The sequence below is a fragment of the Pongo abelii genome, chromosome 9, assembly GCF_028885655.2.
Source record: "Pongo abelii isolate AG06213 chromosome 9, NHGRI_mPonAbe1-v2.0_pri, whole genome shotgun sequence".
Classification (NCBI taxonomy): Eukaryota; Metazoa; Chordata; class Mammalia; order Primates; family Hominidae; genus Pongo; species Pongo abelii.
Window position 1 is genome coordinate 30,659,534 of NC_071994.2, and position 25,772 is coordinate 30,685,305.

The window sequence follows — 25,772 nt, forward strand, 5'->3', positions numbered from 1 at the left end:
TAAAAACTATATTCACTTTCAACTTATGAACAGTTAGTGCTTCTGGAGAGAGATGGAAAAGGAGCATCATTTTCTGATTATTTTTGTACAAAAATCTGCTATGAGAGAGAGAGATTATTACAGGAATTGGCTCGCACAATTATGGAGGTCAAGAAGTCCCACAATCTGCTGTCTTCAAGCTGGAGAACCAGGAAAACCAGTAGTGTAATTCAGTCCAAGCCCGAAGTCCTGAGATCCAGGAGCACGGTTGTCTGAGGGCAGGAGAAGACGGACATCCCAGCTTAGAGAGAGCAAATTAGGCCTTCCTCCACTTTTTTGTTCTATCTGGGCCTTAAACACATTAGGTGATGCCCATCCACATTGGTGCTAATCTCTTCTGGAAATATGAACACAGACATACCCAGAATCATTTTAGTAGCTATATGGGTATCTCTTCGCCCAGTCAAGCTGACACATAAGATTAACATCACAAGCCCTAAACGGGTTGATTAAGTTAAGATGGGGTCATTAGAGTGGGTTCTAATCCAATCTTACTGGTATCCTTATAAGAAAAGGAAATTTGGACATACACACAGAGACACCAGAAGTGTGTGTGTACAAAGGAATGACCAGGCGAAGACACAGTAAGAAGGCAGTTGTCTGGAAGCCAAGGACAGAAGCCTCCCGAGAAATCAAACCTGCCTTATGGGAATTGGATCACACAATTATGGAGATTGAGAAGTCCCACAATCTGCTGGCTTCAAGTTGGAGAACCAGGAAAACCACTGGTATAAATCAATAAATCAAACTTTGATCTTCTACTTCAAGCCTCCATACTATGAAAATACATATTTTCTGATGTTTAAGCTACCCAGTCCATAGTATTTTGTTATGGTAGCCCAAGCCAACTAGCACAGTGGAGATCACGTCCCTCATCTTGGGCATTTCCTTCATCCACCCACCCAAGGAGGAAGAAGAAGAGGTCAAATTGGAAGATACTCATTGGGCTTCATTCTTAATGAGCGAGTATGATTATCATGGCCATTATTATCCATCTAATGTTGAGCTGTGGTGTGGGATACTGGTTAAAAACCCAGGGGTTGGAGTGCCGTAACATTGCTTTAAATTCTAGCCCCAACTCTTGCAACCTGTGTGATTTGGGGCACATTTCATAACCTCTCTGACTCCATTTTCTCATTTGAAGATGAGAATAATAATATGAAGCTGGTAATGTTCTTGGCAGAATTAAGTGAGTTAAAACATTTGAGGTGCTTCGCACACTGTTAAATACAATGTTATCTCAAGAACTCACAATCCTCCTCCAAAACCCACTCCTCTTACAGTCTTTCTCAGCTTGCTTAATGGCAACTCTACACTTCAAGGCAAACTCTTAGAATTATCTTTCATTTATCTCTTCCTCTAAATCCTCATGCCCAATCAGTTAACAAATTCTAATCTTGTTAAAACTATAAGTCAAATCACTTTACTTCTCTAATCAAAACCCTCCTATGGTTCCTATGGTTCCCCATCATGGTTAGAATAAAAGCCAAAGGCCTCTCAAGGGCCAACAGGGAACATGACTTTCCCTGCCTTTTCCATCTTTTCTTCCACTTACCCGCAGCCACAGTAGCCTCCTTGCCGGTCCTCAAAATGTCCAGATACGCTGACATTGGCCATTCTCTCTGCTTAAAATATTACCTTAGACACATTAGACACTGCTGTATAGTCAGGGGTCTTCAGAAAAACGGAGCCAATAAAATAGAGAGAGATGAGGAATTGGCTCACACAATTATGAAGGCTATTACACTCTGCCATCCACAAGCTAGAGACTAAGGAAAGTCAGTGTTATAGTTTCAGTACCAAGCCAAAAGTCTGAAGAGCAGGAACAAATCTTAGTCCAAGGCTAGGAAAACAATAATTTCCCAGCTCCAGCTTCAGCAGTCAGGTAGAAAGAGAAAAAAATTTACCCTTCCTCCTCCTGTTTGTTCTATTTGATTCTTCCATGAATTGCATGATGCCCACCTCATAGGGGAGGGCTTTACTCAGTCAAATAGTTTAAATGTTAATATAATTCAGAAAAACACTAATAGACACACCAAGGAATAATGTTTAGCCAAATATCTCAGCACTCTGTGATCCAGCCATATTGACACAAAAAAATGAATAAACAAACCTGGGGTAATTGGTAGGGCAGAAAGAGCTAATGAGATTGTGAATCAAGAGTGATGAAATTTGCATCAAAGGCTGAAGAGTAGGTCATCCAAAGACCTCACCTCACCCTCAGTTCCCTCTGTGGAATTCTGGGGAAAAGGAAGCTGTAGGAGACCATGCTCACCCATCTGCCTACAAGGCCTGGAGAACCAAGCACCTTGTATAGTGTGGTAAGGAAGGTGTAAAGAAGCCCCAAGAAAATCCGTCTTTTCCTTCCTCAGCCCCACATTGTGCTCCAAGTGAATGAGCCATTTGGACTGCATCACCAGAGTGCCCTCAACCTCCAGCTTCCAGTTTAATCCAGACATTGGGCAACACCATAAGTACCTGAGTATGGCAGGAGGGAGACAGTATAATTGTGCCTAAGGAAGGCACATGGAAGATGTTGTCAACAAGATGGCTGCCTAGAAGTGTCAAAGCTCACCTTCTCCACAAAGAAGGACAAAACAACAAACAAATAACTACACTTTGAGTACAGCGTCTAATGCAGAACACTGGAATTCAGCAAGGAAGTGACGAAACCCTCTGAATCATGGAGATTCAAGACGGCAGTATAGAGAAGGAAATGAAGCACACAGCCAAGATCAGCTCGGAGCCAAGAGGGATTCCCTATAGTGGGGAAAAGGGGGAAAGTAGTCAGGAGATCCCTAGCAGCCCTCATTACCACTGCAGATGCCTGAAATCCTAGGTACAAAAGACCCCCACAGTCCCCACAGTCCTCACAGTCCCTAAGCCCAGTATACAAAAGCTGCCTGGAGTCCACACAGCTCCATTGCTCCAGAGTAGGAAATCATGGTGGGTTCTTCCCTCCCCAGGACCCAAACTACTATGGAACTGCATCATGCTGAGAGCAGAGCCACCAATAAAGTGAATTCTGTTCTGGAAGCCAGTGTCCTGGCATATCCACATACGTGGAGCCCTGCCATCATTCCACCAGACAAAAGACTACAAAGCCAGGAATCCAAGAATCCAGCTAGATTCAGTGGTTCAGCTGTAAACCCCGAACCTAAGCTCACACAGTGCCCTGCACCCCGGGAAACAGGCAGTCTAGAATAGAAAATAAACCTCCCCCAAGACCAGGGGCACTGCCATGCATGCCCCCATTGCCCAAGGACTGATCACCCAATGCTTGCCACCACTGGCAATACTGTACTGATGACCAGCAGAGCTACCATGCCCAACACATACCCTACCAGGGCCTGAGAACCAGTCCACCTATCATTCCCCAACCCCAGCAAAGCCTTATCACTGTCTCTACAAACACCATTGATATTGATTACAGCCAAAGAAATCACATGGATACTACACTACTGCAGCCACCGGTAACCAAATCCAAACCACTTTACCCAATCGACACTATAGGACAGACTCACAGGAAAAAGTCTTTCTCTACAAAAGCTAGTCTGTAAAATTAGAAGAGGCAACTGCTCCAGCAGATGCACAGATGCTAATAAAGGAACACAAGAAACATGAAAAAGCAGGGAAATATAACACCTCCAAAGGAATTCTCCTGTAACAGACCCTAAAGAAGAAACTCTATGAAATGCTTGAAAAGAAATTCAAAACAATGAGTATAAGAAAACTCAGCAAGATACAAGCAAATACAGATAGACAGTTTAACAAAATCAGAAAAACAATTCAAGATCTTAGTGAGAAATTCAACAAAGAGATAGATACCATTAAAAAACAGAAATCTTGGAGGTGAAGAATTATATAAGTTGAATAAAAAATATAATCAACAGCTTCAACAACAGACTAGGATCAAGCAAAAGAAAGAACTTCTGAACTTGAAAACAAGTCTTTTGAAATAACCCAAACAGACAAAAAGAGAGAGAGAGAGAGTAAGAAAAATAAAAAAGAATGAAGAAAGCCTATGGACTTTATAAAATACCATTATGTGAACTAATGTTTAATTATGGGAGTTTGAGAAGAAGAGAGGGAAAAGGCAGAGAAACTCTAATAAAATATTAGCTGGAAACTTTTCAAGTATTAGGAAATATGTACACATATGAATTCAAGAACCTCAAATGTCCCTGAACAGATTCAACTTCAAAAGGTTCTCTCTGAAGCACTTCATAGTCAAACTGTCAAAATTCAAGGACAAAGAGAGAAGTGTAAAAACAGCAAGAGAGAAGTGTAAAAACAGCAAGAGAAGAGTGTCAACTCAAATATAAGGGAATCTTCATTATACTAACAGCATATTTATCAGCAGAAATCTTGTGGGCAAGGAAACAACGTGATAATATAGTCAAAGTGCTAAAAGAAAATTAAAAAACTGTCAATCAAGAATACTACACCCAGCAAAACTATCCCTCAGAAATGAAGGAGAAACAAAGTCTTTCCCAGAGAAGCAAAAACTGAGGAAATTTATCACCACTAGACTGGTCTTACAAGAAATGATTAAGGAAGCCCTATATCTGGAAGCCAAAGGGCAATAACTACCATCAGGAGAACAAACAAAACTATAGAACTCACTAGTAGAGCAGATACACAGATGAAAAAGAGAAAGTAACTAAACTTTGTCACCAAGCAAACCACACAAAGATAAACAGTAAGAGATAAAGAAACAAGGAAGAGAAATGCAAAACAACCAGAAAACAATAAAACGACAGAAGTAAGTCTTCACCTATCAATAATAACATTGAAAGTGAATGAATGAAGTTCCTCAATTAAGAGATATAGACTGTTGAATGGACAAAAACAAACAGGACATAAGCATGTGCTATCTACAGGAAACTCATTTCAACTACAAAGACACACATAGACGAAAAGTGAAGGGGTGGAAAAAGATATTCCATGCAAATGGAAACCAAAAGTAAGCAGGAGTAACTACGCTTATATTAGATAAAATAGACTTTTAAATCCAAAACTGTAAAAAGAGATGGCACCATTATATAATGACAAATGAATCAATTCAGTAAGAGGATACAACAATTGTAAATTTACATGCACCCAACACCAGAGAACTCAGATATGTAAAGCAAGTATTGGATCTAAAGGGAGAGACAGACTCCAATACAGTAATAGTTGGAAACACCAGCAGCCTACTGTATCAACATTTAACAGATTATCACAATAGAAAATCAACCAAAAATGGATTTAAACTGTAATATAGACCAAATGGACCTAACAGACACTTATAGAATGTTTTATCCAATACCTCCAGAATACACATCCTTCTCATCAGCACACGAAACATTCTCCAGGATAGATTATATGTTATGCCACAAAACAAGTCTCAACAAATTTTTTAAAACTGAAATCATATCAAGTATCTTTTCTGACCACAATGGAATAAAACTGGAAATTAGTAATAAGAGAAATTTGGAAACTGAAAATTTAAAATGTTATTGAAAGAAATGAAAATAGAAACACAATATACCAAAGCCTCTGGGCTTTGTAGGTATTTAATAAACATTAAGTGTTACATGGGAGTAATGAAAAGGTACCCTTCCCTAAAAATATTGGAATTAAGTTCACCTCCTGAGACTTACACTATAAGATCAATATACTATAAAGTTTGATCCATAATAGATCAGAACAGACACATGAAAGGTCATATTAAAAAGACAAAATGCAGTGGTCTCCAACTTGGACAAAACTTGAGGATACATATTAAAATATGAAACAAAGATATTAACAAAAGTGAGAGGGTTCATTATTGTTAAGGGTTGAATTGTATCCCCTTCCTGTAAATTCATATGTTGAATTTCTAACCACCAGTACCTCAGAATGTGACTGCATTTGAACTCTTTAAAGAAGTAATTAAGTTAAAATGAGGTCATTATGTGAGCCCTAATTCAATATGACTGGTGATCTTAGAAAAAGAGATTAGAACACAGACACACACAGAGGGAAGACAATGTGAAAACAAAGAGAAAATATGACCATCTACAAGCCAAGGAGAGACCTCAGAGAAACCAATTCCACTAGCACCTTAATCTCAAACTTCTAGCCTCCAAAGTTGTGAGGAAATAAACGTTGGTTGTTTAAGCTACCTACTCTATGATACTTTGTTATGGTAGCCCTAGAAAACTAATATAGCCATTAGTGGAAACTTAGAAAATTATAATCAGAAAGACCTATGATACACACATACACATGCCAAAGGAAGGGAGTCATAAACCCAAAAACTGCCACTTTCTTATCATTGAGGCACATACAGCTAGAAGAATACCTAAAACTATCATTGTCTGAATTTACTACACTTTTTAATCATCCAGCTAAATCCTTTTGCTTTGACTACATTCTCACCAAGCAACATTCTGACTACAATTTGATATTCTGTAGGAGAGTTGCTATCAGTTACTTTCCCATCTGTCCAATACTTTTGCCAACTGAGAACAACCTCTTCTTTCATAGTAAACCTGACATTGCTATCAGTCATCTGGCCCTGCCTCCTTCACTGAACCAAGGCCAGCCAATCAAAAGTTCCCAATTCCTTAGATAAAGTGATGGATCCAGGGTTAGTCACATGACCCAACTAGGCAGAGTACTTCTGTGGGATTGATATGAACAATAGAGAGAAAGGACACTTTTTTCTCTTAGTCTGTGATACCAAAGGATCCCATATGCTTGGAGCTGCCAAAGTCCATCATGCTATCTTATGAGAAAAACCTACATGAGAATGAAGTCCAACTAGGCAAGAGAAGGAAAAAGGCACTGAGAAAAGACTGATGACATCATTTAAACTCTTGGACGCAGCTATGCCTGAAATAAACTTCAACTTCACAGGCTTCTCTGTAATAAGAGTCAAGCAATTCCATTTCCCGTTTAACCCAAGTTGAATTTGGGTCATCTAACCCTCAAAACCATAAGTCCTAACTAATATATGTGAAGATCTTTTCTTCTGCCATTGTGAATAGTCCTTAGAAACTATGCCTTTCTAAAAATGCGGGGTCACCTCATAAGGAAAAGTTCAGGTCAATCCACAGTATGTTTGGAATTTTAGAGCCTCTTTGATGTTCTAAATAAGTCTCTTTTTTTCTCTTAGGGTAGGTCAAATTTGGAGTCCTGATTAAAGCAATTACCTGCCATCTTTTGATTTGGTATACAATTCTTAATCGGAAAACCAAAAACCTTTTTTTATTATTATTATACTTTTAAGTTCTGGGATACATGTGCAAGACGTCCAAGTTTGTTACATAGGTATATGCTTGCCATGGTGGTTTGCTGCACCCATCAAGCCATCATCTGCATTAGGTATTTCTCCTAATGCTATCCCTCCCCAGCTCTCCAGTCCCCAGCAGGCTCCATTATGTGATGTTCCCCTCCCTGTGTCCATGTGTTCTCATTGTTCAACTCCCACTTATGAATGAGAACAAGTAGTGTTTGGTTTGCATTCCTGTGTTAGTTTGCTAAGAATGATGGTTTCCAGCTTTATCTATGTCTCTGCAAATGACATGAACTCATCCTTTTCTGTGGCTGCATAGTATTCCATGGTGTATATGTGCCACATTTTCTTTATCCAGTCTATCATTGATGGGCTTTTGGGTTGGTTCCAAGTCTTTGCTATTGTGAACAGTGCTGCAATAAACATACATGTGCATGTGTCTTTATAGTAGCATGATTTATAAATCCTTTGGGCATATACTCAGTAACGAGATTGCTAGGTCAAATGGTATTTCTGGTTCTAGATCCTTGAGGAATCACCACACTGTCTTCCACAATGGTTGAACTAATTTACACTGCCACCAACCACGTAAAAGAGTTCCTATTCTCCACATCCTCTCCAGCATCTGTTGTTTCCTGACGTTTTAATGATCACCATTCTAACTGGTGTGAGATGGTATCTCATTGTGGTTTTCATTTGCATTTCTCTAATGATAGTGATGATGAGCTTTTGTTTGTTGGCTGCATAAATGTCTTCTTTTGAGAAATGTCTGTTCATATCCTTAACCCACTTTTTGACAGGGTTGTTTGTATTTTTCTTATAAAGTTGTTTAAGTTCTTTGTAGCTTCTGGATATTTGCCCTTTGTCAGATAGATAGATTGCAAACACTTTCCCCCATTCTGTAGGTTGCCTGTTCACTCTGATGATAGTTTCTTTTGCTGTGCAGAAGCTCTCCAGTTTAATTAGATCCCATTTGTCAATTTTGGCTTTTGTTGCCATTGCTTTTGGTGTTTTAGTCATGAAGTCTTTGCCCATGCCTATATCCTGAATGGTATTGCCTAGGTTTTCTTCTAGGGTTTTTATGGTTTTCAGTCTTACATTTAAGTCTTTAATCCATCTTGAGTTAATTTTTGTATAAGGTGTAAGGAAGGGGTCCAGGTTCAGTTTTCTGCATATGGCTAGCCAGTTTTTCTGACACCATTTATTAAATAGGGAATCCTTTCCCCATTGCTTGTTTTTATCAGGTTTGTCAAAGATCAGATGGTTGTAGATCTGTGGCATTATTTCTAATGCCTCCGTTTGGTTCCATGGGTCTATATACCTGTTTTGGTATCAGTACCATGCTGTTTTGGTTACTGTAGCCTTGTAGTATAGTTTGAAGTCAGGTAGCGTGATGCCTCCAGCTTTATTCTTTTTGCTTAGAATTGTCTTGACCATATGGGCTCTTTTTTGGTTCCATATGAAATTTAAAGTAGTTTTTTCCAATTCTGTGAAGAAAGTCAGTGGTAGCTTGATGGGGATAGCATTGAATCTATAAATTATTTTGGGCTGTATGGCCATTTTCACGATATTGATTCTTCCTATCCATGAGCATGGAATGTTTTGCCATTTGTTTGTGTCCTCTTTTATTTCCTTGAGCAGTGGTTTGTAGTTCTCCTTGAAGAGGTCCTTCACATCTCTTGTAAGTTGGATTCCTAGGTATTTTATTTTTTTTGTAGCAATTGTGAATGGGAGTTCACTCATGATTTGGCTGTTTGTCTATTATTGCTGTATAGGAATGCTTCTGATTTTTGCACATCGATTTTGTATCCCGAGACTTTGCTGAAGTTGCTTATCAGCTGAAGGAGATATGGGCTGAGACAGAGTTTTCTAAATGTACAATCATGTCATCTGCAAACAGAGACAATTTGACTTCCTCCCTTCCCATTTGAATACACTTTATTTCTTTCTCTTGCCTGATTGCCTTGGCCAGAACTTCCAATACTATGTTGAATAGGAGTGGTGAGAGAGGGCATCCTTGTCTTGTGCCAGTTTTCAAAGGAAATGCTTCTAGCTTTTGTCCATTCAGTATGATATTGGCTGTGAGTTTGTCATAAATAGCTCTTATTATTTTGAGATACATTCCATCAATACCTAGTTTATTGAGAGTTTTTAGCATGAAGGGGTGTTGAATTTTATGAAAGGCCTTTTCTGCATCTATTGATATAATCATGTAGTTTTTGTCATTGGTTCTGTTTATGTGATGGATTACATTTATTGATTTGTGTATGTTGAACCAGCCTTGCATCCCAGGGATGAAGCTGACTTGATCATGGTGAATAAGCTTTTTGATGTGCTGCTGTATTAGGTTTGCCAGTATTTTATTGAGGATTTTCACATCGACGTTCATCAGGGGTATTGGCCTGAAATTTTCTTTTTTTGTTGAGTCTTTGTTGGGTTTTGGTATCAGGATGATGCTAGCCTCATAAAATGAGTTATGGGCAATTTTATCTTTTTCTATTGTTTGGAATATTTTCAGAAGGAATGACACCAGCTCCTCTTTGTACCTCTGGTAGAATTTGGCTGTGAATCCATCTGGTCCTGGACTTTTTTTGGTTGGTAGGCTATAAATTACTGCCTCAATTTCAGAATTTGTTATTGGTCTACTCAGGGATTTGGCTTCTTCCTGGTTTAGTCTTGGGAGGGTATATGTGTCCATGAATTTATCCATTTCTTCTAGATTTTCTAGTTTATTTGCATAGAGGTGTTTATAGTATTCTCTGATGGTAGTTGTATTTCTGTGGGATCAGTGGTGATATCCACTTTATCATTTTTTATTGTGTCTATTTGATTCTTCTATCTTTTCTTCTTTATTAGTCTGGCTAGCAGTCTATCTATTTTGTTGATCTTTTCAAAAAACCAGCTCCTGGATTCATTGATTTTTTGAAGAGTTTGTGTGCCTCTATCTCTGTCAGTTCTGCTCTGATCTTAGTTATTTCTTGTCTTCTGCTAACTTTTGAATTTGTTTGTTTTTGCTTCTCTAGTTCTTTTTATTGTGATGCTAGGGTGTCAATTTTAGATCTTCCCCACTTTCTCCTGTGGGCATTTAGTGTTATAAATTTCTGTCTAAACACTGCTTTAGCTCCAACCTAGCATGACAGGCCAACATTCAAATTCAGGAACTACGGAGAACACCACAAAGATACCCCTTGAGAAGAGCAACCCCAGGACACATAATTGTCAGATTCACCAAGGTTGAAATGAAAGAAAAAATGTTAAGGGCAGCCAGAGATAAAGGTCGGATTACCCACAAAGGGGAAGGCCATCAGACTAAGAGTGGATCTCTCTACAGAAACCCTGCAAGCCAGAAGAGAGTAGGGGCCAATATTCAACATTCTTAAAGAAAAGAATTTTCAACTTGGCCAAACTAAGCTTCATACGTGAAGGAGAAATAAAATCCTTTACAGTCAAGCAAATGCTGAGAGATTTTGTCACCACCAGGCCTGCCTTACAAGAGCTCCTGAAGGAAGCACTAGATATGGAAAGGAAAAACCAGTACCAGCCACTGCAAAAACATACCAAATTGTAAAGTCCATCGACACTATGAAGAAACTGCATCAACAAATGGGCAAAATAACCAGCTAGCATCAAAATGACAGGATCAAATTCACACATTACAATATTAACCTTAAATATAAACAGGCTAAATGCCCCCAATTAAAAGACACAGACTGGCAAATTGGATAAAGAGTAAACACCCATCGATGTGCCATATTCAGGAGACCCATCTCATGTGCAAAGACACACATAGAATCAAAATAAAGGGATGGAGGAAGATTTACCAAGCAAATGGAAAGCAAAAAGAAAGCAGGGGTTGCAATCCTAGTCTCTAACAAAACAGACTTTAAACCGACGAAGATAAAAAAATACAAAGAAGAGCATTACATTATGGTAAGGGGATCAATGAAACAAGAAGAGCTAACTATCCTAAATATATATGCAGCCAATACAGGAGCACCCAGATTCATAAGCGAGTTCTTAGATAACTACAAAGAGGCTTAGAATCCCACACAATAATAGTGGGAGACTTTAACACCCCAGTCAATATTAGATCAACAAGACAGAAAATTAACAAGGATATTCACGATTTGAACTCAGCTCCGGACCAAGTGGACCTAATAGACATCTACAGAACTCTCCACCCCAAATCAACAGAATATACATTCTTCTTAGCACCTATTCTAAAATTGACCACATAATTGGTAGTAAAACTGTCCTCAGCAAATGCAAAAGAATGGAAATCACAAGTCTCTCAGACCACAGTGCAATCAAATTAGAACTCAGGATTAAGAAACTCATTCAAAACTGCACAACTACATGGAAACTGAACAACCTGCTTCTGAATGACTACTGGATAAATAATGAAATTAAGACATAAGTTCTTTGAAACCAATGAGAACAAAGACACAACATACCAGAATCTCTCAGACACAGCTTAAACTTTATTTTTTTTAAGTTTATAATGTTAGTTGCAGCATGGTTTGTTACAATCTGTTGAAAATGGCCTAAATGTCTGCCAATAGAAGAACAGAAGCTGGAAAAAGTACAAAGTGATCCAACTTGTATAGACAGCAATTTGGCAATAATTGTCAAAATTACATATGCACTGTTTGTCTTCTAGGGCTTTTGTGACAAAATATCACAGTCTGGGTGGCCTAAATAACAGAAATTTATTTTCTCACAGTTCTGGAGGTCAAGGTGTCAGGAGAATTGGTTTCTGGTGAGATCTCTCTCCTTGGCTTGCTGACGACCATCTTGCCGTGCCCTCATATGGTCTTTTCTCTATGACTCACTTTCTTGGTGTCTCTTTCTCTTCTTACAAATGTGACACCAGTCACATTGAATTCAAGCCCACCCTTATGACTTCCCTTAATCTTAACTCCTTCTTCATAGATCCTATCTTTAAACACAGACACATTGAAGGTTAGAGCTTTAACTTGTGAATTTTGGGGGGACACAATTCAGCCCATGCACTCACTGTTTGATCTACAAATTCCACATCTATTTAATTTATCCCAAGAATATTCAGATACACTTTAATGCAAAAAAAGATATGTGTAAAAATTATTTATTGAAGTTCGGTTTGTAATAATAAAATATTGAGAACAGCTAAAGTTGTCACTGGATAAATAAATTCTAATATATCTTTTCAACGGAATGTAATGCAACCATTGTATTAGTCCATTCTCACACTGCTACAAAGAACTACCTGAGACTGGGTAATTTACAAAGAGAAGAGGTTTAATTGACTCACAGTTCCACATGGCTGAAGAGGCCTCAGGAAGCTTACAATCATGGCAGAAGGCAAAGGGGAAGCATGGTTGCAGAAAAGAGAGAACGAGGGGGGATCTGCCACACACTTTTAGACCATCAGATCTCGTGAGAACTCATTCACAATCATGAGAACAGAATGAGGGAAGCCCCGCCATGATCCAATCACCTCCCACAGGGTCCCTCCCTCGACACATGAGGATTACAATTCTAGATGAGATTTGGGTGAGGACACACAGCCAGACCACATCAACCATTAAAAAGAAAAAGAAAACTACTTAAATGCAATGGTCTTCAAGAGTTATTGTTAGTGGGAAAAAGCAGGATACAGAACAATGTACATGACATCATTTGGGTGAAAAGAGAGGGAAAATATATAAACATATATTTTGCTTATATATGCATCAGATATCTCTGGAAAGATGCACAAGGACCTGTTAACACTGGCTGTCTTCAGAAGGGGGAACTAGACTAGAGAGAAATTCTTAGATTCCTCTGGTACCATTTCAGTTTTGAAAGGTTCCAGGGTGGAATTCGTTCCTTATCTCCAGCCCCTAGAGCTGCTTTCTTTGTGTTCTATCAGAGTGGCCACATCATTCCAATCTCTGCCTCAGTGGTCTCCTTGTCAGCCCTTCTATGTTAATAATTCCCCCTTCTTCTCTGATAAGAACACTTAGGATTGTATTTGGGGTCCATCTGGATGATGCAGGACAACCTCCTTAACTTAAAATCTTTTTCACTTGATCACATCTGCAGTCTCTGCCACGTTTATAGGTCCCAGGGACTAAGCCCTGATATCTCTGAGGGCCATTATTCAGCCAATTGTACCTACCCTAAAGAAATGGCTAAAGGAAGTTTACTGGTTCATGAATTGTGGAAAATGTTCCATATGAATATGATTTGTTAATAAAGGAAACCAGGTAGGGCTATGAGAGAATTCTCTGTACTATCTTCTCAATTTCTCTGTATCTTTGAAACTCTTTTTTAATGTCTATTAAATTGGAAAACACCAAACATGCAACACCATAAAACCAAGGAATTGTGCTTCTGGCCATTTATCCCAGAGAAATGAATACTATGTCCGCATAAAAACTTGTCCACAAATCTTTATAGCATCTTCTAATTAGTCTGTTGACACTCATTACACAGAAAAGAAGAAGTTCCCCCAAAAAAGGTTGATTTGCCTTAACCTAGGCCTTCTGAATTTAGTGTATTCCACAAATAATAAATTTGGACCAAGAGGTAAGTTGTTTTATTCCTGTATGTGATCAATATTTCTTGAGCTAGAGAAGGAGGTTGGAAGGAGAGGTGGAAGGGAGAGGCCAAACAAGAGAGAGGCTGGTAAGAGCCTCCAAGAAGGGCCCCTGTGCCCAAGCTGCACTTCTAACTCAGTCAAGAGCAGGGTAAGTGCCACAACAGAACCACCTCCCAATGAGTTTTGGGATCTGAGGGCAGGGAGGGTCTGACTTCTTGGGTAGAGCCTGGAAAAGTGAGCAAACCCCACAGTTCTGCTATGGCATGCCGGCATGTGGCCTGGCAGCAGCAGAGGCAGTAAAGCCGTGTGGGGTACAGGGCATCAGAGGGATGAGGCAAGCATATTGTGGGTTCTCTGATGCTGGACTGGTGAAAAGCACACAGAAGTAGTTGAGAGGCAACCTCACACTTCCAAAGAGGAGGAGGAGGCAGAGGTACAGTTCAGATGACCAGGGTGACGTCCACAGAGACTGGGGTCTAATCAAGGCTATACCTAAGAACCTGAGAGGGTCAGCCAGGGTCTGAGACCCTGAGAGGATGTTAGCCAGTTCCCTATCTGCCATCCCTGAGCCATAATGTCAGAAATGTAGGAGTCACCAAGGAAGAAGAAGATGGGGGAAGAAGAAAGATCCAGTAGTGACTAGTTCAAATCAGAAGTGACAGAGAAAACGAGGCATTGATTAGATTAATTTTTCCTGCCTTTGAGTTGATGGGGATTCCTAATGGAGATTCAGCTGGCTTAGGAAAATAAAGAAATGGACTTATTTGCACAACTGAGATCTGTAAATATTTTGCATGTGAATTTTATGTATAAGGTTTTTTTCTATTTTTTTTTACACTGGAGGTATATAACATATAGAGCAATAATTATGTGATTGATTAAAAGGAAAAAATTCAAAACATGGTTTATGGCCCCAAGCTCAACAACCATTGACACCAAGCTTCATTGCCTTCATGTGGCACTGCTAGTTCATATGACTGAAAGTCCCCTGTTTTCTGTACCATTCAATGCCACAGAGGCCACACTCCCAATTCTCCTCTCACTGTTCTTCTCCCTGTCTTCTGGGAACAAGCAAAGGAGTGGCTGGTCAGAGACCTTTTCTGTACAGCAGGCATGATCCGGATCCATAGAGGTGCCAACCTCTGGTTACTTCTGGGGCAGCCCCTCTTCCTCTTGGGCATCTTGGTCATAACAGATGCCACTAGTTCACTGTCTATCCCAACTTTCCCAACTCAGACTCTCAGCAAAACATTCCAAAAGAGGCCTCAGTTTCTTTGTGTGTAGAAGGAAAGGGGAGGGGATAGAGGTCGATAATAAACTATGCCAGCATCTCTATGTTACCCTGTGTACCACCTTCACAATCATTCCCTTATCCAGATATCACCTGCAGCGTTATGTGTTTAATATTTGTCTTTAAAGAGACTCACTTTGTTCAGTTAAATTAATTTATATAAAGAAGGACTTTTATATGATATCAAATGGTAGTAGTAGAAATACAATGTAGGAGAGAGAATGCTCTCTAATAAAGAGAGGGAAGATAGTGAATGTGAGAAACAAACTCACCTGTCCAAACCCAAACAATGAACTCAGAAAGAACAGTGAAAGTGAGACTTTTAATGACAGTCTTGCAAGATCGGGTGTCTGATAGGCAGGCACACCCAGCACAGTTTCAACAAGCAATTTATCCCCTAGTGCGCAGGTCCATCCCACTGTTCCTCATAGGCTGAGTACTATGGGGTCACAATCTTCCCAGATGTTGCCTATTGATTTTTGGGTAGGGTTGGTAGGTGGTTTTTTTTTTAGGGTTGTCTTGCTGCATTTTGTTGCAGCCCACAATGCATTGCAATCCTAGTTACCTCAGAAGCTCTTAAAGTATTTGACTTATGACCTAAGTAGCTGGACAGGCTGATTAACAGCAGACGGAACGAGCTACTTTGCAGGCTAGTACGCTTTTATATTAGACTAAACTTTTGGTTCTGGTGAGGGCAACTAAGAGTGGGGGGCAAGAGGGAGAAGGGAGAGGCCAACAAGCAGGCATCGGCTATCCAAGCAGGGGCCTAGCATTTCCTGTTTCTTATGTCGTTTGCTGACCTAAGCCAATTCAAGGCACTTTGTCTTGGATATGGACCACTGTATACATTATTTCGTTTAGTGAATATAAACAGAAGTGTCAAAAGGCCTACCAGCACTAAACAGATACTTTCTCCATCCCAAAACTAAAAAGATGGAAAGAATATTGGAAATGCAATTCAGTGTTAATGTGTGTTCAACATTAATATGTGTCCATGTAAAATCATCTTGTGCACCATCTGAAATCATTTCATGTGCCACAATAAGACTTTGTGAAGCACCAAAGAATATGACGTCTAAGAATCCTCCCAATGTGACCTGTGTGTGTAACGAGTCATTTCACATCTGTCACTGATCAGCTGACAATGGAAAGTCAATTCAGGAGTATGCCCAGTGGGTGGCAAGATTGAACCGAATGCTGCAGATGCAGGACTTTCTTAATATAGCTTCATTGTTTACAGCCCGCAGCTGCTGTTTACAGCTCAGCACCACCCTTCCTCCTCACCTGCTATTTGTCTACATCTGCCTCTAGGTCCCTGAGGAAAACAACAGACCAGCATATCATGTCATGTGGAAACCGGAACTGGGGACTCCTAAATACTCATGTTTGTTGGGAGAAGGCCCCAGCCCCTCTTCCCTCACACCTTGTGGAATCTGAATTCACGTTTAAACCTAGGTAGGAAACAGAAAGGATCAAGATCACTGTGCCCCTGAGTCCAATTTGAGGATTTAAACCAATGAACTGTCGAAGTCAAAATAAAAAATGGAGAGACGAATCTCTGAAATGTAAGATTTTATTTGGGAAGAAAGAACTGCAGTTCGGACCATACACGGAGACTGGGCAGTCTTTGGTATGGCCAAAGAACAAAGAGAAGATTGGAGGTTTCATTTTAAAAAATGAAGAAAAGAGGCCGGAGGCTTTGGCTCACGCCTGTAATCCCAGCACTTTGGGAGACCAAGGAGGGCAGATCACGAGGTCAGAAGATCAAGACCATCCTGGCTAATACGGTGAAACCCCGTCTCTACTAAAAATACAAAAAAAAAAAAATAGCCATGTGTGGTGGCGGGCGCCTGTAGTCCCAGCCACTCGGGAGGCTGAGGCAGGAGAATGGCGTGAACCCGGGAGGCGGAGCTTGCAGTGAGCCAAGATCACGCCACTGCACTCCAGACTGGGCGACAGAGCAAGGCTCCGTATCAAAAATAAATAAATAAATAAAATAAAGAAAAGAAATGTTAAGTATTGTTCTTTGAAAAGTTCACTGGCACTAGTAAGGCTCTGGGGGGCTGGCAAGCTTCAATTGGCGAGTGACATCGGTGAGTAAAATTAATCTTAGAGCCGTAGCAGGTTGTCTCAGAAACCATTAGACAAAACTGGTTGAAGATTACAGCAGGCAATTTCAGTAAGCAGGTTTGCAGAGAATTACATTCTTGGAGCAATGTTATGTGTTCTGACTACTTCTCCCCCAGCTTCTCGACTCTGTTTTAGTTAGGTATAACAAGAATGACTCAATTCGTAGGATCAATGTTCACACGACCAGCCCTCCAGCACTTTTAAGCATAAACATTGTGCTAGACAGGAATTATAGAACACAATAACCTGCTGCTTGAAAGCTACAGGTTAATTGGGCAGATGATATTAAAGCTATTGCTATTAATGGATGGAACAAAATAGAACATAACTGCTAAGTGACATGACAGAAACTAAAAGAAATGTTTCAGAGGAGATTCATAGAAGACCAAACGAATTCTTCTTTCCCAAATGTCCCTTTAAAATACCTGTGATTTACATTCAAAAAGAGAGAAAATTTCAGCAGTACTTGATATTAGTAATAAAAACTGGGGCTGGGTGCAATGGCTTATGCCTGTAACCCCAATATTTTGGGAGGCCGAGGTGGGCAGATCACCTGAGGTTAGGAGTTCAAGGCCAGCCTGGCCAATGTAGTGAAACCCTGTCTCTACTAAAAATATCAAAATTCTCCAGGCGTGGTGGCAGGTGCCTATAGTCCCAGCCACTCTGGAGGCTGAGGCAGGAGAATCACTTGAACCTGGGAGGCAGAGGTTTCAGTGAGCTGAGATAGCGCCACTGCACTCCAGCCTGGGCAACAGAGCAAGACTCTGTCTCGAAAAAAATAAAAACAAAAAAACTGGACATATGCAAGATCCCCAGAAGAAGTCTCTAAAGATTAGCAGATGATGGGTAGACAGAGTCTATATTAGTCACCTAGGGCTGCCATAACAAAACACCACAGACTGGATGGCTTAAACAAGCATTTATTTCTGACACTTCCAGAGGCTAGAAGACAAAGACCAAAGTGTCAGCAGGCCTGGTTTCTCTTGAGGCCTCTCCCGTTGGGTTGCAGATGACTGCCTTCTCGCTGCGTTCTTCCATAGCCCTTCCTCTGTGCATGCATCCCTGGTGGTGTCTCTCTTTCCTTATAAAGATACCAGTCTTATTGGGTTAAGACCCCACCCTTACGACCGCCTTTAATCTTAATTACCTTCTAAAAGCCTGATCTCTAAATACAATAACACTGGGGTTGGGCTTCAACCTACAAATGTGGGGGGTACACAATTCAATCCACAAGAGTCTCAATCCATTCATCAATTTTTTCAGAGAAAATTGCCTGGAAGAAAAACAGAAGAAAAAGACTGAGAAGTAAGGGGAGGGAGAAAGAGAAAGTGCATTAATGATTGAATTGAGGCCTCTTCCTGAGCGACAGGACAGCCCCGTGGACAGGTTCCAGCTTGGAGATGGGTGGGAAAGGAGGTGACCCTGATGAACTGGGCAGCCCAGAGCAAACAGGCTTTGAAGCATGAAGCTGAATTGAAAATCCGCCTCAGATAAGAAGCTGTCACAAGTATTTGAGAAGCAGACTTCAAAGGCAAGAATAAAAATTTACTTCAGCCACGCATCACTGCACTAACCAAGAAATCAGCCAAAGGAAAAAAGGTTAAAGACCCCCTCAAAAAACCGCTCTAAAACTTCACTGTGCCTTTTTGCAAATGCAGCTTTAGACGCATGTAAGATTTATGCTGAGTTCAATGAACATGTATTTGTTTTACTATCTAAAAGAAAATGCGTGAAACTAAAAGCAACCTGCAAAATGTACAACAAACCAAAAACCTGCCCCATTTGCTCTTATTCTTCCAAATAATTACCTATTGAATAGAGCAAGAACAATTTCAATGTGAGTTTGTTTGCCTTTGCATTTGGAAAGAAAGCTAGCATTGCCTTTTCTATATGTGGTAGATTCGGACTTTACACCCAAGCAGGAGCTGCAGCTAGCATTTGGGACTGCAGCTGGCCCCTGGACAGCACCCTGAATGGTGATAGGAGAAATAGGCAGCATACTGTTCTTTAACACTACTAGCTCTACATAGAATTCTCTTCTTTCAAGGATCAATAATAGAACAAAATCAATGTGATATCTATGAAGAAATTCTACAGTACAATGAAACACATTTTTAATGACCAAATACTTTAGTAGAAAAGGCTTTTTCTAAAACAGAAGAAAAATTGCAACATTTTTACTTTTGTTCCTATAAGGACTTGCCTCCATTGAACAAGTAAGGGCCTTGGTAAGAAGATCAGCCAAGAAGAAAGTACAATGAAACTAACACCCAAGTAGAAGGGGTAAAATAAATTTATGCTTTAAAAGACAATTTTACAGCTTGGTAATGCAGAAGACAAACTGGAGGAACAATCCAGGATCGCATAAGAAATGAATAAAGAGATGAAAATAATCAGGGAAAAAAATGGAGATAGATAGATACTATAGGATAAGTGAAATGGTAAGTGGGTGTTCCCCCAAAGATAACTGAATCAAATCAAATGAAATGGAATGCAATCATTATTCAAGATGTAATTAAAGTCAGTTTTCCAGAGCTGAAACAAAGCTTTAGCTTTTTAGGGCTTATCATCATACTCTCATAAAGATAATGAACAGAGATCTCCTCAAGGCATAAGTTATTAAAATTTTAAAATTTAAAGAATAACAAAGGATCTGGAAAAAATCTTTTTCAAAGAAAAATACTTACCCTTGAAGCACAAAGATAAGGAAGTATGATAAAATAAAATGACTTTTTCTATGCTATTTGGTATTTTATTTGATTTTTTCTGTTTAAGTTTTACTGAGGTATAATTGATAGATTAAAAATATATAAATTGACGCACAAAAATGTACACATTTGATGAGTTTTGACATGTATATACACCCATGATACCATCACCACAATCAAGACCCTAAATATGTTTATCACCTCCGAAAATTTTCTTATGTTCTTTTACATTTTGTTTTGTTTTGCTTTTGTGTGAAGAACACTTAACACGAAGCCTAAACATATTTATTTAAACATATTTTAAAGTGCACAATACCATATTGTTAACTATAGATACTAGGTTGTACAACAGATCTCTAGAACTTACTCATCTTACATAACTGAGGCTCAATAGGTATAAAGATTTTTTATTTCTATTAAAGTTAGGAAAATGATTTCTGCCTCTGAATTGTTTTATTGTTGTTGTTTGTTTTGTATTTAAAATAAATACATTGGCTGGGCACGGTGGCTGACTCCTGTAATCCCAGCACTTTGGGAGGCCGAGGCAGGTGGATCACAAGGTCAGGAGATCGAGACCATCCTGGCTAACACGGTGAAACCCCATCTCTACTAAAAATACAAAAAATTAGCCAGGTGTGGTGGCGGGCGCCTGTAGTCCCAGCTACTCGGGAGGTTGAGGCAGAAGAATGGGGTGAACCCGGGAGGTGGAGCTTGCAGTGAGCTAAGATCGTGCCACTGCACTCCAGCCTGGGCAACTGAGAGAGACTCCATCTCAAAAAATAAATAAATACATAAATAAATTTACTTTATATATGTAGTATAAATATAAAATTTTTATTTACTTTATAAAATATAAATATTTTATTTACTTTATATATCCTCATCCTTTCACCTACCTATGCTATTTTTCTTAATTTGTCTTTTTAAAAAACTTTGAAATATATTACACATACAAAATGTTTTTATGCACAGTACGATGAATGTTTATAAAGCAAATACCCATAGAACTACCAAACAAATCAAGAAATAGTATCTTACCAGCATCTTAGATGCTCCTTTTTACTCACATCTTAGAGTAAATGCTTCTTGGTTTTATTTTAGACTTTTAATACCTAGAAATACCTCCCTAAGAGCAAGATTTTTGAAGTTTGTGTAAATAAAAGAGCAATAAACTTTTTTCTGGCTTCTTTCATTCAACATGATGGTTAAGATTCAGCCCATTTGTTGTGTATGGGTCTATTTTAGTTGGTTTCATTGCCATATTCTATTGTATAATATATCGAAACTTACTTAAGCATTTTACAGTGGGTAGCCATTTGAATTGTTTCCAGTTTTAACTAATAGTACTTCATTTCATTAGGTTTTTTGTAAGTTGTTTACAATTGGATTTGATGTTTTAATCCTATCCTTCCCTTGTAATAGGTGACTTCCATCCATTTATATTTATTATTACAAATGATTCACTTGTTTCTATTTTTTATTACTTTAGCTTCCCTAAGAAGTGGAAGACTCACCTAGTTAACTCTGTAGGAGAGAAAGAGAACTTGATAGATATCCACCTGGTCTAGCAGATCTGAAAGAGATGAATACCTGATAAGGACCAGAAATTAAATTATACATAATCTACAATGATGAGCTAACAATAATTATCTTTCATGGGTTAATGATATAGCATTGAAATATTTAAAACAAAAAAAAGACTATAGACAGAAATTCACTTGTAACAAGAAAACACACTACTATGTAATAAATTATATGTGTGTATCTATTTATTTTATTTATTTATTTATTTATTTGAGAGGGAGTCTTGCTCTGTTGCCCAGGCTAGAGTACAGTGGCTCTATCTTGGCTCATTGCAACATCCGCCTCCCAGGTTCAAGTGAATTCTTCTGCCTCAGCCTCCTGAGTAGCTGGGATTACAGGCACACGCCACCATGCCTGGCTAATTTGTGAATTTTTAGTAAAGACAAGGTTTCACCATGTTGGCCAGGCTGGTCTCGAACTCCTGAGCTCAGGTGATTTGCCCACCTCGGCCACCCAAAGTGCTGGGATTATCACATCTGGCCTATATGTGTGTATAGATTTAAACAATGCATATATTATAGTTAACGTGTTGAACTTGAAATAGATATATCTCAGACTTTACATCCTATTTTTAAAAAATGCTGACAACTTCTTTCAGGAATCCATAGAATTGTTGAACTTGAAATAGATATATTTCAGACTTTACACCCTATTTTTAAAAAATGCCAACAACTTCTTTCAGGAATCCATGGAATATTTACAAAAATTGATCACATGATAGACCTTGATGCATTCCAAAATGACAGAATTTTACGGAACAATCCTTCAGTCAAAATGTAATATAATGTAGTCAAAGGTAAAGAGAAAATTGTGATGATCTGAATGTTTTAAAACATAACCCTAATGGCTATTAGATCAAAGAAAGAAGTAAAATTACAATTTTAGTTCATTTACAGGGCAACACTACCACGTTAGAACTGGTAGGATACCCCAAAAGCCTTACTAAAATGTACATTGATAGACCTAAATGTATAAGTTTTTAAAATATAAATGAAATCGGCATGCAACTGAAAATTTTTAAAGGCTTAAAAATTAAATAAATTTTAAAAAGGAAAGAAAAATGAAAGGAGAAAATAATTGTGGTAGACACATTGATTGCAAAACAGTCACAATTCTTCACCCTTCCCTACATCTTTTGCAATGTAACTTTGCACGTCCTCTCAACAAGAAGTAGAATCTATTTCTCCACTCCTTGATTCTAGATTGGCCTTCTGACATGCTTTGGTCAATAAAATGTGGCAGAAGTGAGGATTGCCATGGCAATGGAAAATATCCAGTATGGCAAATTGTACATCCTAAAGTGACACATGTGACTTCTGCTCACATTTCACTGGGAAAACAAGTCATGTGACCACACCTAACTCCAAGGGGGCAGGACAGTACAGCCTCCCCATGGCCAGAAGGAAAACTAGAAACATTTGGTGAGCAAAACAGTGTTTATTATTGTATGAAACAATCTTTGTTTGTTTCTTGTTGCTTTTTTTTTCTCTTTCTCCACTAGAGCGTACTTTTCATGAAAGCAAGGATCTTGCCTGTTCCTGCTGTATCATACAAAATTATTTGGTAATGAATCTGAAAATTTTATTAATGTAGAAAAATTTCTAAGACTATAATTTGAATTGCTTATAATTTAAATTGGTTAAGAAGTAGCCTATCTGAAGAGAGCAATTATGGAATAATTATAAATATGAAATAGATATAAATATTTTAAAATTACCTCCAAAAAGTCTTCAGGGATCAATATTTTTTTTTAACCAATGAGTTTCTCAAAATTCTTAGGAAAAGCTAATTATAATGCTACATTCATTTGATTTAGGTTATTTAAAGAGCTAAAAATACCAGGAATCAAGTGTAAGCCTTTACCAAAACCTGAAAAAAGTAGTATTACTTAAAAAAGTGGAAATTTTATCTGGATGCTTGGATGGATATTAGGACATCTGTTAGTAACTAATAAATAGTTAAATATAATTAATATCATACATATGATCACCTTAATCAAAAGTGAAGGATGCTTATCTCAATATCAATAATAATGATTACTATCACAAATCAAACATCAGCCAGAATACTACTTAACAAGGAAAGAATAGAGGCATCCCCATTTAAAAAACGGAGATAAGGGAAACAAAACACATTCACCATTATTCAACATTGTCTAAACATTTTAGCTGAGATCATGACATGAAACAGAACTAAAAAATAATCCATGAAAAGGAAGAGACAAAATTATCATTATTCTTCTTCCATATGGTTGCCTACTTAGACATTTTATGAATAAACTGATCAGTCTTTGAATTCATAAAAGTTTAGTAAAGTGCATATAAAATTAATGCCCCTGAATGTTAAGTAGGTGCACTGTGCACTGCTTATCAATATGCCTCAGTCCAATTCGACAGAACACAGGCACACACCCGTTACATGAATTGGGTTTATTACTTACAGATGGGCAACAAGGGCAACATAAGCTGAAGATTCATTGTAAGCTGATCTCTCAAGGCTCAGGAAAGTTGCCCAGGGCAAATGGAATCTTATTTACGCGTACTCAACTAGCACAGCAGCTGAGGGACCCCAGAAAGTAGCACCCCCTCCTCTGGTTTTATACCATGGGGTCATATCACATGCTGGGCCTACGTGTTGAAAGACATCCTGTTTCTATGGGGAACCAGAACAGAACCGAGGTTGTTCTGGCTAGTTCCCTCTTATCTCAGGATGTTGCATTCCTAGCACATTCTGCAGCTATTCTTGAGAACTACAAGTGAAAAAAAGGGAACAATTCAGCTGGTCTGACCTCCCAGAAAACCGTTCTGCAACTATAATAGCTTCTTGCATATGCAACAGAATATATACAGCAGTTTTACCCTATACATTTATACCTATGATAAAGTTTATACATTAGGCATAGTAAGAAATTAACAATAAACTAATAATAAAATAGAACTATAACAACGTACTGTAATAAAAGTTAATGTAAATGTGCTGTCTGTCTCTCTTTCTCTCTCTCTCTCTCTCAAAATATCTTATTGTACTGTACCTACTTTTCTTCTTGAGATCTTTTAAACTCATAACACAGATGGCTGGCTAAGTGACTAAAGGGCAGGCAGCATATACAGCAGCAAATAAGCTGAGCAAAGGGACCAGGTAAGATTTCATCACACTTCTCAGAACAGTGTGCAATTTAAAATTTATAAATTATTTCTGGAATTTTCTATTTAATATTTTTGGGCCATGGTTAATCATGGATAACTGAAACCACAGAAAGCAAAACCACAGACAAGGTGGATTTCTGTACTAGAGACAAATTTCTGGAAAGCATCGGTCATAGATGAAGTTATTAAAATTATGCTATTGAATGAAATAGAAAAGTGTTTATAATATATTGCTAGATGAAAAGAGTATATCATATACTAATGTGGTACCATTTTTGTAAAATATAAATATAGATATTTAAAAATGATCAACATAAAATTAACATATATAATACTTCCCACAAAACACATAAAAATATTCCAGACAGACTGGAATGACAGACATAAAATATTAACACATAAAATATTAACACATAGTATCTCTAGTTTAGAATATTAAAAATAACTTTCAGTTTTTTCTCCATATCTTTCTTTTTTCCCAATATTTCTAGTGATTTTCTATTCAAAATAATATATTTAAAGGAAATTAAAAAGGATATATATTTGGGGAGTATATCTCATTAATAAATGCAATAAAAACATGAAATATCTAGAAATAATCTTAAAAAGAAATATATATAACTGCCCTAGAAATCACATTACTTTCCCGAGAGATAAATGGAGAATTAAGAAATGAGAAGGTATTTTGTGGATAAAAATATATAAGCATTCCTCAATCTAAAACTCAACATCATGCTAAATGGAAAAAAACCATTACAAGCATTCCATTAAAGTCAGAAGGAAGAAGCAAGACTTCCATTTGCATTGCAATAAAGTATATAATATTTTCAAAGTTTCTAGTTCACATCATTTGATAAGAAAAAAGGTTATTGAATGGCCACAGGAAGTTCTTTAAACAGAAAGGAAATGGCAAAGTATCTTGGACCATCAGAAAAAAACACATGGTAACTAAAATATCAGTAAATACAATAGACTTCCCTTCTCCTCTTGCGTTTTCTAAATTATGTTTGATGGCGAAAGCATCACCAAAATTATGTTTGATAGT

General features: G+C 38.2%; 1 protein-coding gene across 5 annotated transcripts in view; it reads right to left on the bottom strand.

Moving 5' to 3' along the window:
• The window catches only part of RAG1 (recombination activating 1), a 64,152-nt gene that overhangs the window by 16,159 nt on the left and 22,221 nt on the right, over window positions 1-25,772 (bottom strand). The window contains exon 1 of one of the 5 annotated variants that reach the window (XM_054524488.2): window positions 21,512-21,623. The exons of the other annotated variants lie outside the window; for them this stretch is intronic. The gene's annotated coding sequence lies outside the window, so the exon portion shown is untranslated. Of the gene's footprint in view, window positions 1-21,511; window positions 21,624-25,772 lie in introns of those variants that run through there. 5 annotated transcript variants of the gene reach the window in all.